The sequence below is a fragment of the Leptonotus elevatus genome, chromosome 1 (genome assembly GCF_054856555.1).
Source record: "Leptonotus elevatus isolate MCC_2025b chromosome 1, RoL_Lele_1.0, whole genome shotgun sequence".
Classification (NCBI taxonomy): domain Eukaryota; kingdom Metazoa; phylum Chordata; class Actinopteri; order Syngnathiformes; family Syngnathidae; genus Leptonotus; species Leptonotus elevatus.
The window spans coordinates 15,033,746-15,048,721 of NC_141239.1; the positions used below are offsets into that span (position 1 = coordinate 15,033,746).

Below are 14,976 nucleotides of genomic sequence, written 5' to 3' on the forward strand. Positions count from 1 at the left end.
TCACAAAGATGGCGTTCAGCTTTCTCTCAAAACACGAAGACAATGTCTCAGCATGGAAAGGCACATTTGGCAACAATCCGGGAAATAATGTGAATATTTTCAGGCTTGTGTTCTTTTGTGGTCAAATTCACATTTTGTGTTGTCACGTGCGCGTGTGTGAGTGAGCTTTTGAGAGCACACACACACCTGCGTTGTTCTATCATATTGTACATAGTTTTAATATATTTCTATGAGAATTGTTTTTCTACACGGGACAGTGCAGCAGTATCCTTTCTTTCTCTCTTCTGTCCTTCCTCGATATGTTGTCGGACGCGAAAAACACACCACGTTTGTGTGTTGTTACTTGTTAAATGTGACGTGTGTGTGCGTGTGTTTGCGTTTTTGGGGCTCGCTTTCGTACAGGGTAACACTGGACCCCCGACAAGGAGGAGCCAAGACCTCAAGTGTTTCCTTCATCTTTTTAAAACAGGCTGGTTGCCGTGGCAACTGCTTGACTCTTTGTGTGGGTTACGCTACAAAATGGCTGCAGTACTTTCCTCACACATACATACACAGACACACTTGTTGTCAATTACAGTGGAATCGCTAAAGTGGACGACAAACCGTTGACTGTTCCAGGGTCAAGCTGTCACCATCCCAAAAATTTATTTTGTTAGAGGTTTTGGAGACTTTAACTCATTCACTGCCATTGACGGCTATAGACGTCAAAAATTAATTTGAACTATTTCTATTAGTTTAACATTATTTTCCACTTTTGTTAACAAGAGTATGAAAACCTATAAAAAAAAAATTGAAATACAGATATAAAATGTGTGATTAAATAAAAATTGTATTCGCCTGACGCAATTTAAAGATTATTAAAAATTCGGGGCATCGGGCGATTACATTTTTTAACCGTAATTAATCACATGACTTCACTAGTTAACTCACAATTATAAACAAATGTTATATCTGTTTTAAATGTACAATAAAAAATATAGGATTTTATACTCTTGTTAACAAAAGTAGAAAAACATTTTAAACTAATAGAAATAGTTCAAATGAATTTTTGACGTCTATAGCCGTCAATGGCAGTGAATGAGTTAAACTGCCAAAAGGGTAAAAATCTTAACTGTAAATAAAAAAACTAAAATACTAACTACTTACCAAATGTACAAATGTACATTTTTACCCGTTGCTTCCCTTTTTTTTGCTTACCCGGGCGGCACGGTGGCTGACTGGTTAGCACGTCTGCCTCCCAGTGCAAAAGACGTGAGATCGAGTCCGGGCTTCGGCCTTCCTGGGTGGAGTTTGCATGTTCTCCCCGTACTTGCGTGGGTTTCCTCCGGGTGCTCCGGTTTCCTCCCACATTCCAAAGACATGCATGGCAGGTTAATTGAATTGAATTAATTGAATACTCCAAATTGGCTGGCAACCAGTACAGGGTGCCCCGCCTACTGCCCGAAGCCCCGGGACCCCTGTGACGACAAGCGGTTAAGAAGATGGATGGATGCTTCCCTGCCCAATTTCATGCTAGTTAGTAGCCATTTCCCGCCACATGCTATTTACGGTAGTTGAAATTGATTTGTGCGCAAACATTAGTAGTAAATATCTGCTGTCTTTTTTTTTTGCCTTCAGAGAAGGTCTGAAATCACAGTTTTCCTCACAAAACAAACAAGTGAGTATTCCAAATATCTTTAACACTGGTGTTGCCTTCAGGGACAAAATCTGAAATCATAGTGTGATGATTTTTTTTTTCTTCTTCTTCTTCAAACTTACCTCATCATTAGCTGGCTTCCCGCTACATGTTATTTCTATCAGAGTTTGCTTGAGCAAACAAATGTGCGTATCTCATTTCTAGATGTACTGAAGTCTCGCGAGAGTTGCTGAAATCACGCGAGACTATGCTTAAAAGTCACACATTCGTCAGACTTTTGGAGGTGCCACTGTAGCTGAAAACAATATTTTTGGGGGATTATTTTATCCAACTGACTTGTTTTCTTTCATGAGTAAACATTAGAATTGACTTTATTGATCTGGTGAATGAGAAAGGATGCTGCAGCACTGGATGTGATTCAATAAAACATGATCTTGCACTGAAATGTAAAATTTAAAAAAACGTATGATTTATGATGTAATAAAACAAGATGGTGTTGTATGTTACTTTTTTCTGTATATAAAGAAAAAGAAAGATAGAAAAATGCGTTCACATGAAGATGTACAATTTTCCATGGGAAAAACTCTTGTTTGGAGGGTCAAATGACAAATTCCTGCCAATCAATGATCAATGATGTTTTTGTAACATTTTACTTGTTCTCGTTTTTTCAAACCTGCTTCTGTACTGTTGCTGTTTTCCACTTAACGGGGGGAAAAGAGACAAAAATATGAAATATGGAAAAGTAGCAGCTCGGCCTTAAAAAGTGTTCAGTGATTTAAAAAAAAAAGAAAAAAATACAATAGTTTGTACTTTCTGGTTGACGTCCAGATTCATCTCGTCTGTGTTGTTGCAGATCATTTTGGACTTTACATTCCAAACAATTGGTTCAATAAATGTTTGCATTCATTGTCACCGTGGCGCACTTTTTTTTTATTGACCAATTGCTGAAGGGAGGTTTTGACAAAAGTATAGGAACACGTGACACCTACAGGAAGTGAAGTTTCAGTTATGTTATGTTCAGTTTGTTTGGCTTGATTGGTCCTCATTGTTAGGTCCACATTTGTGTAGATTCGTTTAACTGATTATAAAAATGCTAATAACAGTATTGCAGTTGAACAAAAAATTCACTTTTTACATAATGGTAGTGGGAAGTACCCAAATGTCTTTGCTTCCATCTCCGCATGCGCAATTTTGGGAGGGGAGAAGGAGGTTGTAATTTAACTCTTATGTCTAAATGTTATTGCGAAAACAAAACAAAAATATTCCTCACAGCTGTTGTAAAGATGTTTGAGTCAAGGAGGAAAGCAAGCGAACAACCCTGCTGACATCTTAGCTGGCTGTGCTTTTTCGTCTTCTTTTGTGGATAAAAGACGACATTCACGTGGAAAATAAATGTTATTGTGACTGCTGGAACTTAAGTGTAGGAACAAGGTAAGTGTTACTCAAACTCATTGATTTGTACACACTTTGTTCACCTTTAAAGTTTGCTTCATTGCCATTGTGAGATAACAAAATGTGTGTGGGCGACAACTTTTGGCTGCGGATGAACATCACGTGCATGTGAATGCATTGACATCATTCCCCAGGTCAAATTTTTATCTCAGGGAATTTAATCAATTGCAGCTGGACTGTTGTTTAAGAATTAGAAGTCGTTTCGCAGTTCCCATCGTCTGCCTCAACGATGGAGGTTCATAACATTGTCCACTCGGACTCAATGTCCTCCGCACCCTCCGGGATGTGGGTGAAGTTCTTCCAGAGGTAGGAATTAAAACTCCTTCTGACAGAGGAGTCTGCTAGATGTTCCCAGCGGACCCAGACAGTATGGTTGGAACCAAATGTTGTTTTTCAATAAATTACGTCTATTTGTAATTTTAAGACCTGCGACTTTTAAGAATTCTTACCTAGCAAATTTTGCTTACTCCATTGGCAGATTTTATTATTATTTTATTTGTATGTTTGCTTAAAATAAGAACATTTCTGCTTATTTATAGCATGGCTTTTTTATTTTTTGCAGTGGGATGTTAAAATGAGCATTTTCTGCTTTTTGTTTTTTAATCTTTTCACTTCTTTGTCTGTTCTTACTAATTTCTAGATTTTACAATCTTATTTCAAGGTTTCTTGTCAAGTCAAATTAATTTTTTGCATGGGCATATAACTTCACTAGTTTGAAGTAATTTCCCCTTGAAATAAGTGTTTATGTCTAACATTTAGGCCCTGCGTTTTTTGCAGAGTGATTAACTTCCTGTAGATGTCCCAATATTTTTGTCCAAACTCTTTTTCTTCACGCTCCACTTGCTGCAAGTGCATCAAAAGGCTACTTTCATTGTCTTATCACTACGTACTGTAAGTGGAATGTGCCTCCATGTGAAACATTTTAACTTAATATTATTGACTGTTTTGTTGTTTTGTTTTGTTTTTCCGAGATGGAACTTTGGCTAGTCGTGCTAGCATCCTCGTTAGCACTCCTGAGCTTTAGCCGAGCCCACCGAGGTAAGACTCAAGTCAAAGGAGTCAAGTGTACTCCACGAACAACAGATGGCGCTATAACCGCTTGCCAGAATTTAGTGTTACGTTTGTTTTTGGCCAAACTGCATGCAAAAATTAATAATCTGTGTTTACAATCACTCTGCCGTACGGCCACATTACTAGAGACTATGGTTGACATATTTGACATGAGTATTTATGAGCATGAATAGCTCGGCCATACTCGCAGCATAAATGTTTAATTTATTTATTTTTGATTCTTTCAGGGGAAAGCGTTTGCATCAAGGCAAAAGCTCAGTCGTGTGATGAGTGCATCAAAGTGGCCGAGTCATGTGGATGGTGCTCGGATGAGGTCAGTTGCTTGATTGAACGAATCGGGGCAAGACACTAGAAACCAAGCATTACATTAGGTAATGATTCCCATTGGAATGAATGGAAACACAATCTGTTCTAACCACATGTTTTCAATATTTGGAAAAACTCACCTTCATTAGATTAAGTAACAAATAATCCTGGCCAATATTGAATGTACAGTATCTCCCCTAATGTCATCCCACACCCTTCCCCAAATAAAGTTTTTGTGCCAAATGCCAACCTGGTTAAACTGACTTCATGTTGTATCATCAGTACTTCCTCAAGGCGGGCAAGCCCAAGGCTGCTCGCTGCGACGATGTGGAATCTCTGAAGGCCGGATGGTGCAGCTGGGCCAAAATCGTGAACCCTCGCGGCAGCATCGTCATCACCGAGAACAAGCCCTTCTCCAATCGCAACGAGGACGTGCAGATCACGCAGATCCAGCCTCAGAAGATCACCTTAAACCTCAGACTCGGCACGTCCGAAATATTATTTTAAAAAGGCATTTCCTGTGGACTGACTTTGTGGTGATGGATCCCGCAGGTGAGCCGCAGACCTTTGATCTGTAGTTCAAGCAAATTCAGGACTACCCGTTAGACGTGTACTACTTGATGGACCAATCCTTCTCCAAGAAGGCCGATCTGGACAATGCCAAGAACCTGGGCGCAGATATAATGTCGCAAATGCACGGCATCACCTCAGACTTCAGGATTGGTGAGGATGATTTCTCTACTTTAGTTCCAGTAACTTCATGGACCAAGAACTAAAAATTGTGTCTCCTCCTGCAGGGTTGGGCTCATTCGTGGGAAAGACGGCGATGGCGGACAGCAGCGCCGCTCCGGCCAGCTTCCAGAACCGTGCCAGTTACAAGAACATCCTGCAGCTGACCAACGATGGCAACCAGTTCTACCAACTGCTCAGCCAGCAGCAGATCTCTGGAAACTTGGACTCTCCTGAGGGAGGCTCAGACGCCATCATGCAAGTGGCCGTGTGCGAGGAGCAAATTGGCTGGAGGAATGTCCCTCGTCTCCTCGTCTTCTCCACGGATGCTGGAGTCCATTTTGCTGGGGATGGACAACTGGGCGGTGTCAAGCTCCCCAATGATGGAAATTGTCACCTGGAGAACAACATGTACGCCATGAGTCACTCCTATGTAAGAACTCACTTATTGCTGACTTAATTGAGTGACTGACACTTAATTACTACTAGGACTGACTGACTGAAAAATGTTATCATTCAAACTTATTTGTCTGGAAAATTTAAAAGCGTCAGAGAACCTCAGGAGATGTTCCTGGAATTGTAATTGAGAGATGGGACTAGAATTAGAGTTCCACTCTATTAGAGTTGAGGTTATGGGTTCAATCCCTGGCCGGGTCATACCAAAGACTATAAAAATGGGACCCGTTTCTAGGGTGTATGCTACAATTCTCAAACAACCTTTCCTTCTTCTGTATGGACGTACAGTAATACTAAAATAAATAAATTTAAAATTAACCTCAAACTCATGTATGATATTAATTGACAAAGATGAAAATGAAGGGCATTTTTGCTATATTCATAGTTAGTTATTTTTTATGAACGTAAGATGTCGTTTTGCTTAATTTTTGTTTTTTTAAAGCAGTTTTTAATTTTTGTTAACAATTTTAGTTTTAGTTCATTTGTTAGTTTTTGTTCACTATTATAATCTTGCTATGAACTCAAAGTTTGGTAAAAGTAACAAAAAAAAAGTTCCTGGAACTTCAACTACCCACAGCAAAAAGGTTCCTGGTATTCTAGATGCGTGTAACCAACCAGATGAAAACATTTGTGGTGGTCACCCAACGTACATTACCACAATCTACAGGACTTGAACGCAACTCATTTTTACATTAAAACCAGACAGACACATTGGATTGTTTTGTCGGAGTGGAGGTCTAAACCTTTCTGAATGACATACTGGTTATAATTGTGCTTTTTTTTTAACCAATTACTTTTTTTTCAAGCCTATCTGATTGGTTGAAATGGCTTTATTGTTACAACATACAGTATAAATGACAGAATGTGGGTTAACAACATTGGATTGGTTGATGTTTGTTTAAATTGAGTAGGGCAAATAAAGCATAAACATTTTAAAATAAATACATGTGGAAATAGCGTAGCCTTTGTGCTAATATTGTTTATTGTTGTTTGTCAGGACCATCCCTCCATTGCCCAGCTAGTCCAGAAACTGAGGGACCACAACATCCCGACCATCTTTGCCGTCACTGAGGAATTGCAACCCATTTACAAGGTGGCAACTGACAGGAACATATATTTATTTGCCACATTTATTTGTGGTATGTCATACAGTTTGTGTGTGTACAGGAGGTGACAAATCAGATTCCTAGATCGGCCGTGGCCACACTGTCGTCCAACTCCAGCAATGTCATCAAACTCATCATGGACGCCTACAACGTGAGTGTAGAGCTGAACTTTCCAGCCAGAGTATGATTTCTATTCCACTTTTTTTTCAAATTCACTTTGCACAGTCTTTGTCGTCTGAGGTCATTCTGGAAAACAGCAGGCTTCCGAAAGGAGTCTCCCTCACCTACCAGTCAATCTGTAAGAATGGCTTGGAGGGGACCGGCGAGAACAACAGGAAGTGCTCCGACACCTCCATCGGAGATGAGGTACTTTGGATATTATCCGATAATTCTAACGTGAAAGCCATTTGGAAGATATTACATTGAATTTACGCAGAAAAGCAAGATGGAAAAAATCCCACGTTGCATGAAAATAGCATTGAGCTTTAGATCTTTACAGTATTATGAGAGAACAATTCACGGTGTGGCCAACATCATCCCCTGACATCAACCCTAAAAAGAAAATGTGGATCTGGAGTGGAAAAGAAGGATAAAAGAAGAGCTGTCTTGGGGCAGGCAATGAATGTTGACATCAAATTCAGTCGTCATTCCCTCATTCTTTTGCCATTGAAATACCAAAAAAAAAGTGGAAATTAGTAATGCACCGAATATTCGGCCACCGGAAATTTTTAATTCAAGCCGAAAGAATACGGCCGAAATAGGTTGCGGTGACGCAAGCAAAAAAAACGCTGCAAGCAAGCGTCTGTGCGGTACTCGTGTGCTGGTGGTCAAGCCAGCCGCGTGCTAGCCTTCTGCTATCAAGCAGCGTAGCCGTAACCTGGCAATAGCCAGATTGATAATTGTGATTCACTCAAGGGAGTTCTCCACAATATCAATCTGGGACTGCTCCACAGTGATTTGCTCGGGAAAGGCGGGACATTCTGTACAATACTTCGAGCTGATTGGACGATGCGGCATTGTACCTTACACGTTTGTTTTTGACCAGTCACGGCGAAGGGGGGAAAAAAGCACGAACATCTGTACCAGGGGTAACAGGGAAACGGTGAGTAATTCTGCGAGAACAGAATCAATTGCAGCGTTCATTCGTCCGTGTTAGGGGTTTTTGTTTGCACCGGCGTCTGCGCTGGCTTTCTGGTTTCGTCACAGCTGCATATCACGCCCCAAACACAATGTTGCCCTGTGTGGAAATCAACAAACTCGGTACAAGATGTATTCTCGGGAGTTTGTGAACTCACAAATACCGCGAGAATTCAGTTTGCAGAGCAAGGTTAGCGTAGCCGGGAGCAGAGCCAGATGTGGGGAGAGAAGAAGAAGTTGCGGGTGTGGATCACGGTCTGATACTGGTGTCCCCCCCCCCCCCCCCCCCCGCTCCAGGGGTGCAGTCTCTGCGCCTCAGGTCTCATAGAAGTAGGAAGTTTACCAGCATGGTGTGAATTTTGGTAAAAACTCATCAGGTTGCATTTGGATCCCATGTTAACCGAGATTCTGAGGTCAAAATTCAATCAATGCAAACACGTACAGTTGGACACATCAACAAATAAATAAATGTTACCGAGCTCACAACTGTTAAACGTGCACACAAATAAAAAGTTAAGTGGAGAATATGTCATTCAAATGAGACATCTTCACAACACTTTCATTTCAAAATGGCAAACACGTAACATTTCATAATTCATTGTTCTGTTACAAAATAAGACACTCAGGTTTCTGGGGGAAAAAATGTATTTCATGTCAGTCAGAGCTGGTGGGATGTGGGGGCTGACTGTTTGTGGAATGGAGACAGCCCGTCTCATACTCAATCACCCCTACCGTGGCGGGCCAAGGGCAAAGAACTGAAGTTCCGTTGTCCTTGATGAGGTCATAAGACTTACAACCGGCCGATAATCGTTAGATCTGCATCTGCAAGTAGTATGAGATACCGTCAAATTTGCCAATGACAAAAAGATGGGCCCTAAGATTGACCCTTGGGGAACACCACTGAAAAGGGGGATAAACTCTTATTTACAGGTGCTAACAATTGCAGAAATGATTATTTGTGATGCTTCTGGTCCTTAGGTGACGTTCAAGATCTCCATCGAGTCCCGGGAGTGCCCATCGCTCGTCAAGCCGGAGAGCATCAAGATCAAACCGCTGGGCTTCACCGATGAGGTGGAGGTGGTCCTCAACTTCATCTGCGAGTGTCAGTGCTCGGCCCAGAGAGAGCCCAACAGTAACAAGTGTGACGGCCAGGGCACCTTTGAGTGTGGTGCTTGCAAGTGAGTGGTGAAGATTTTTCAAGGGGAAGTCAACCCCCCAAATTTTTGGGGACAATACTATGTTCTATGCAGCCCAATTAGTCTTAATACGGCATTCTGGTTGACATTGTGTTAGTGAAATATGAGTTAAGCAGCAAAATCCAGCCCTTTTTATCCATCTCTGGAAGGCGGCCATTTTGCCACTTGCTGTTGAGTAAAGATGACATCACAGTTGCTCAGATCTCAAGTAACAACCAATCACAGGTCGGCTTCAGAAAAGAGATGAGCTGTGATTGGTCGTTGTCTGAACCCTGAGCAACTGTGATGTAATCTTCAGTTCAAACAAGTGAGAAAATTTAGTTGGATAAAAAATTATTTAGAATGTCATGTTTAGATTAGTGAGGTCGCATATAACGTGTTATTCTCAAGAAATGTTTAAGGTTGACTTCCACTTTCATACATTCATTAAAAACATGCTGGATAAAAAAGTTTCAAAGCTTGTTGGTATCAGGACAAGAAAAAACTCTCAAACGAAACTTGATTTGAAAAATGTCATTGCCATTTGCTTTATTTTTTTATTTTTAGCAAATCAGAAAAAAATTGTTACATTAAAATCAGAACTCAGAATATTAATATTAGGACCAAAAATAGTAATTTAGTAAGAAAGAAGGGGGAAAAAAAAGAGAAAAGTAGTAATTTTACAAAAAAAAGAGAGCAAAGTTTCAAGAAAATAAAATGCTTTTTTACAAATAGTACATGTTGTAATTCAAAGGACGTGCTAAAATTGCGGAAATATTTTCCCCTCAGTTGTAATGAGGGTCGAATCGGGCGTCGTTGCAAGTGCAGCATGGACGAGGTTCGGATGGAGGATCTGGACGCCACCTGCCGCAAGGACAACGGCACGGACATCTGCAGCAACAACGGTGACTGCGTGTGCGGAACCTGCGAGTGCGAGAAGAGACACATCCCAACTGAAATCTACAGTGGACAGTTTTGCGAGTGTGACAACTTCAACTGCGACCGCTCCAACAACAAGCTCTGCGGAGGTAGGCATGATGTCCACTATGCTAAATGAAGAAAAGAAAAAAAAAAAGTAAATACCTTGAAAAGTGAATACATTTTCTAAATAGGGCCTACATTATACAATTTTGATGTATTTATTTATTTTTTGATTATTTATTTTGTTTGTGGTTAAAACGGCACGAGTTGTCCCCCCTGACTATGTATATTTCTTATTTACTAACCTCAGCGGTTATCCAGCATAATTACGAAGTGCCGTTAGCTAGCTAGCTAGCTAGTTAACGTCTCTAATACGAATAGTCCACTGGCATGGCCGCTTTAGAACGCTTCACTGTCAATTCCATACGAATGCGCACACGTCGCGGAAAGCAGAAGAGTTCTTCGGAGTGGAGTGAGCGCTTCAAAGTGAGCACTATGATGACCCGCTTGGATGTATTCCAGCCACCAGAGCCTTAGCGGATATAGTGTATTTTACGGCTTAAGCATGTTATGGCCATAAGAGAAAGATGCCAGATGCCATTTTTCCAAGTCAGAGAAGTGGTGTTTGATTAACAGTTGTACGACGGCGTATTAGGGCCACGTATAAAAAAATAATAATCATTTGGGGGGGCTTGGTCAATATTCCGAGAGAAAAAAATGGCAAATTTGCCACTTTATAAAGTAGCAAATAAGCGAGAGAGAAAAAAACGTGTAAATTTGCGAGTTTATAAAATAGCAAATTTTCGACTTTATAAAGTGGCAGATTTGCGAGAAAAAAACTCTGAAACATACGAGAAATACACGTAGCATACTACTCGAATGTTTGTGTCAATACTTTTCGGTCGGGTTTTCAAATAAGGAGACAGTAATTGCTTTAGCTGAGATTAACCATATGATGTTAAGCATTCGCTCTTTGAACGGCCAGCGACAATGACGCCCTCGCTTTGCGATGGTCCACACCCTGAGGATCAAGCATTTAAGTTCATTTGTTAAAATGTATATTTACGTGTACATTTATGTTTCACATTCATACATTTTGGTATTTTTCTTGTACAGGTATCTAAGTTGATGTGTCCAATCTGCTGCCCTCCGTCATTCACTTGCATTTACCTAAAGTATGCTAGCTTCTGATTGGTTAGTGTTAGTCAGCTGTGTTGTCGCTCTAGCTGCCGTGTATGACGAGTAAAGTTTAAATTAAGAATGAATCCGTCTCCATCCTGCCCTTTTTATTTTATAAACGGTGTCCCATTAACCACCAGTTTTTTTCTCCTTGAATCTGCCACTTTCTAAAGTTTTTTTTTTTCTCTCTGAATATTTCCCCCGCCATCGTACATTTATTCGTGGCCCTAATACGCCATCGTACAGTTGACAGTTCAAGCAGCCCAAATGCAGAAATTTTTATTTTAAATCATTACTGCCACCTGTGGCTGAAAAATGAAGCAGCGCACTCTCTTCTCACATGACATCACATCCGCAGACAGAGGCAGAGAAATTCGAACCCGAATCCAGTCTGAAAACTATTGGAGAAAGGGTTGTTGCAGCAGTACCAATTGTCAACAGCTAAGGTGTAAATCTGGTAATTAAACAATGTTTGAGTCATAAATGGTCAAATAAAAAGGCTACTGTAAAGATATTTTTGGGTCAAATTGTGTGTGTGCGCGTTGTCATTCAAATTTGGCAGGCTTGTTTACAAAGCATTTTCATTTTCGTCGTACAAGGATTTTATTAAGCTAAACAAATTCATGCCTATTTTAAAAGCGTCTTTGTTCAAATGTAACCCATTTTAAGACCCTCTCTGAAGAAATTTAATAATGACATTGACCAGTGATTTATATTTGCAGTTACATTGATCAAACCCTAGCCCTGTAAAAAGTCCTACATTTGATCTTACAACGGTTCTAAATTTAATCAAACGGGTCTTAAATTCTAAAATTCCGTCACAGCAGCCTTTTATCTTAATCTCACATTTGTTAAATGTAAGTGTTTTTTTACAAAAAGTTTTAAAGGGGAAGTCAACCACCCCCAAAAAATTATTGACAATAATTTGTTCTATGCAGCCCCACTAGTATAAGTACGGTATTTTGGTTAATATTGCGTTGGTGGAATATGAGTTAAGCAGCAAAATCCAGCTTTAAAAAAAAAAAAAATCAATATCAGATGGCGGCCATTTTGTTGCTCAGATCTCAAGTAACAACCAATCACAGGTCAGCTTCAGAAAAGAGATGAGCTGTGATTGGTCGTTGTCTGAACCCTGAGCAACTGTGATGTCATCTTCAGTCGACAGCAAGTGGCAAAATGGCCGCCCCATGAGATGGATAAAAACAGATGAATTTTGCTTCATAACTCATGTTCCCAAAATGTAATATTAATCAGAATGTCATGTTTCGACTACTGAGGTCACATATAACACATTATTGAAATGTTGACTTCCTCTTTAAATTGATAAATCTCTCTCCATTACAGCAGTTTTATTAACAGGTTGAATCCCAAAGTTTTTAAAACGCTCATTTTGATCCAGTCTAAAAAAATCTTTCTTTTTTCATTCATCTTTAAAAATGTCATAGAATCGCCAAAGAACAAAAAAGAGAGATTATGAAGAAGTCTTCCATTTGATCAAAGTGTGTGAAAGTTTTCACTTCGATGGGAGATTTTTTTTCTCAAAGCCCTCCATTTAAAACAACTTTTAAAGTCTTACATTTGACCTCCAGATGATCGGTTTCGAGTTTGTCGGTGTGTGTTGAGTGATCGTGTATGTACATACGTATGTGTGTGTAATCAGGCCACGGTCGTTGCGAGTGCCGCGTGTGCATGTGCGACGACAACTACATGGGCAGTGCATGCGACTGCTCCCTGGACACGTCCACCTGCCTGGCCAAGAACGGACAGATCTGCAACGGCCGCGGAACCTGCGTGTGCGGCGTCTGCAAATGCACCAACCTCAGGTTCCAGTGACCCACCTGTGAGATCTGCCCCACCTGCCCCGGGGCCTACACCGAGCACAAGTCAGTACTCAGCAATATACTTTTAATAAATAAATAATTGCTCACTGTACTGTATATCCGCTGCAGATTTTTTTGCAAAATTGCAAAAGAGTTCGCTCTTATTGTATGACTTTAGTGTCCTACAATTCTAGCGTAATTTTCATGGAATTGCATAAAACATACAAAATTGTTCTGTTTGTGGGCAAAAAAACGGCAAGATTATGATTACCTCCAAATATATTAGGAGAACATTGCAGTTATTATGACTGTTCAAAAATTAAATGAATTAAAAAATAGCTTTATTGCAAATTTTCTTCTTTTTTTTGTTAAGTTTTATGTTCTTTTTATGTTCTCTTAAAACTTATTATTTGCTTCTTGTAAACAATATTCACTTTGTTCTAACATTACATAACACATTTTTGACTATTTTCATTAATGGCAATTTCTGAATGAATTGATCATTTATATTTTTATAAAATTGCAGTTTTTCCTCAAAATTATTCTGGTTATTTTCATAAACTTGTACAATATCTGTCACAATGGTACAAATTAATTTGGATCAATAGCAGCTTTTTTTCATTATTTACTTTTGTCCCATAAAATTACAGTTTTACCCATAATATTACAAAACACAAAATTCCTTTCTTTGCTCGAGCTTTAGTCTTGTAAAATCAGAAATATTTTCATGCATGCTTTTTTTGTTTTTAAACTTCTAAAAAAATGTAATATTATAAAGTTCTTATAATATTCTGACATTATCCATGTAAACTAGAAAAAAAATAATTCTTGCAATATTCTGACTTAAGTCCCACAAAATGATGACTCTTCATGAAATGCTTTTTATTTTTTATTTTTTTTAGGGAGTGCGTACAGTGTCGAGCGTTCCAGGCGGGTGCGAAGAAAGACACGTGCGAACGTGATTGCAACTACTTTGTGCTGACCACGGTGAAGGACATCAGGATGCTTCCACACCCCAACGTCCAAAACTATCCCCTCTTCCATTGCAAGGAAAGAGACGCCGACCACCGCTGGTTCTACTACGCCATCTCCATCAAGAACGACATCAAGGAGATCCACGTTGTTGAGATGCCGGGTACATAACATACGAATGAACATAATTTTACAAAATTAACGTATCATTTGACAGTATACAGTACATCAATAATCATGCCCAAAGATGTACATTATAAAATTCACTAACAGCTGTTGATTTCTGTAGGTGTAAAAAGCAGGACTAAAGAGGATTTCACATTCAATAATCTTCAGGATTATTTTTTAAAGAAAAACATTGCTTACAGTGTTTTCTTTTTTCTTCTCATTCTTTCAAAGTCATAAGTAATAAAGTAAATAGAAGAAAACATCAAGGGAAGAAAATCCTAATCCTGTTTTTTTTTTAGAAAAATGTGTACTTTAAGAAAAAAGGTCATCTTAAAGTAGCACAAATAAGCATTTGGTTTTTGTTGCGGCACTATTGGACAAAAGCGTTATTGTTTTCCCTAGAAATAACCACATTTCCCATGAGGCCAAGCGCATATCATCGTGAAATCCGGACATCCAAGGTGTGCGTCCACAGTAGAATTGAATTACATTGTTTCCAGTGGCTATTTACTATTTTTTCTTTATACAGCACTGTAACGTTTCTCGAGTATGTATGTTAACAGCAGACTGTGGTTGTGATCTTACCTTCTTTATTGTACACACAAACGGATGCGACCCCCCCCCCCCCCCAAGCATTTGTAAACAATAAAGAACACAACTATTGAGTGTTGCGTGGCTGGTCGGGTCAGTGTGGAGTGTTGAAAGGCGAACTATCAAGCTAATGGCTATTTATTGCTACCACGCAATTTTCCAATAGCTAACATTAGCCGAGTCCCCGCAAAGGCAGCGTTGTTCCCCAGTCTTCCGCCTCGACAGCGAGTGAGAATCCTGTACTGTGCTTTTAACCA

At 39.7% G+C, this 14,976-nt stretch overlaps 1 pseudogene across 1 annotated transcript; it reads left to right on the top strand.

The window, feature by feature from the left end:
• Window positions 1–2,706: 2,706 nt before the first annotated feature.
• On the top strand, window positions 2,707–14,793 carry LOC147181007 (integrin beta-1-like; annotated as a pseudogene). The gene is made up of 13 exons (XR_015096515.1): window positions 2,707–3,067; window positions 3,297–4,126; window positions 4,387–4,472; window positions 4,748–4,949; window positions 5,018–5,188; window positions 5,263–5,627; window positions 6,648–6,743; window positions 6,818–6,907; window positions 6,982–7,122; window positions 8,872–9,071; window positions 9,858–10,096; window positions 12,829–13,051; window positions 13,891–14,793. The product of XR_015096515.1 is annotated as an integrin beta-1-like (transcript).
• Window positions 14,794–14,976: the final 183 nt, after the last annotated feature.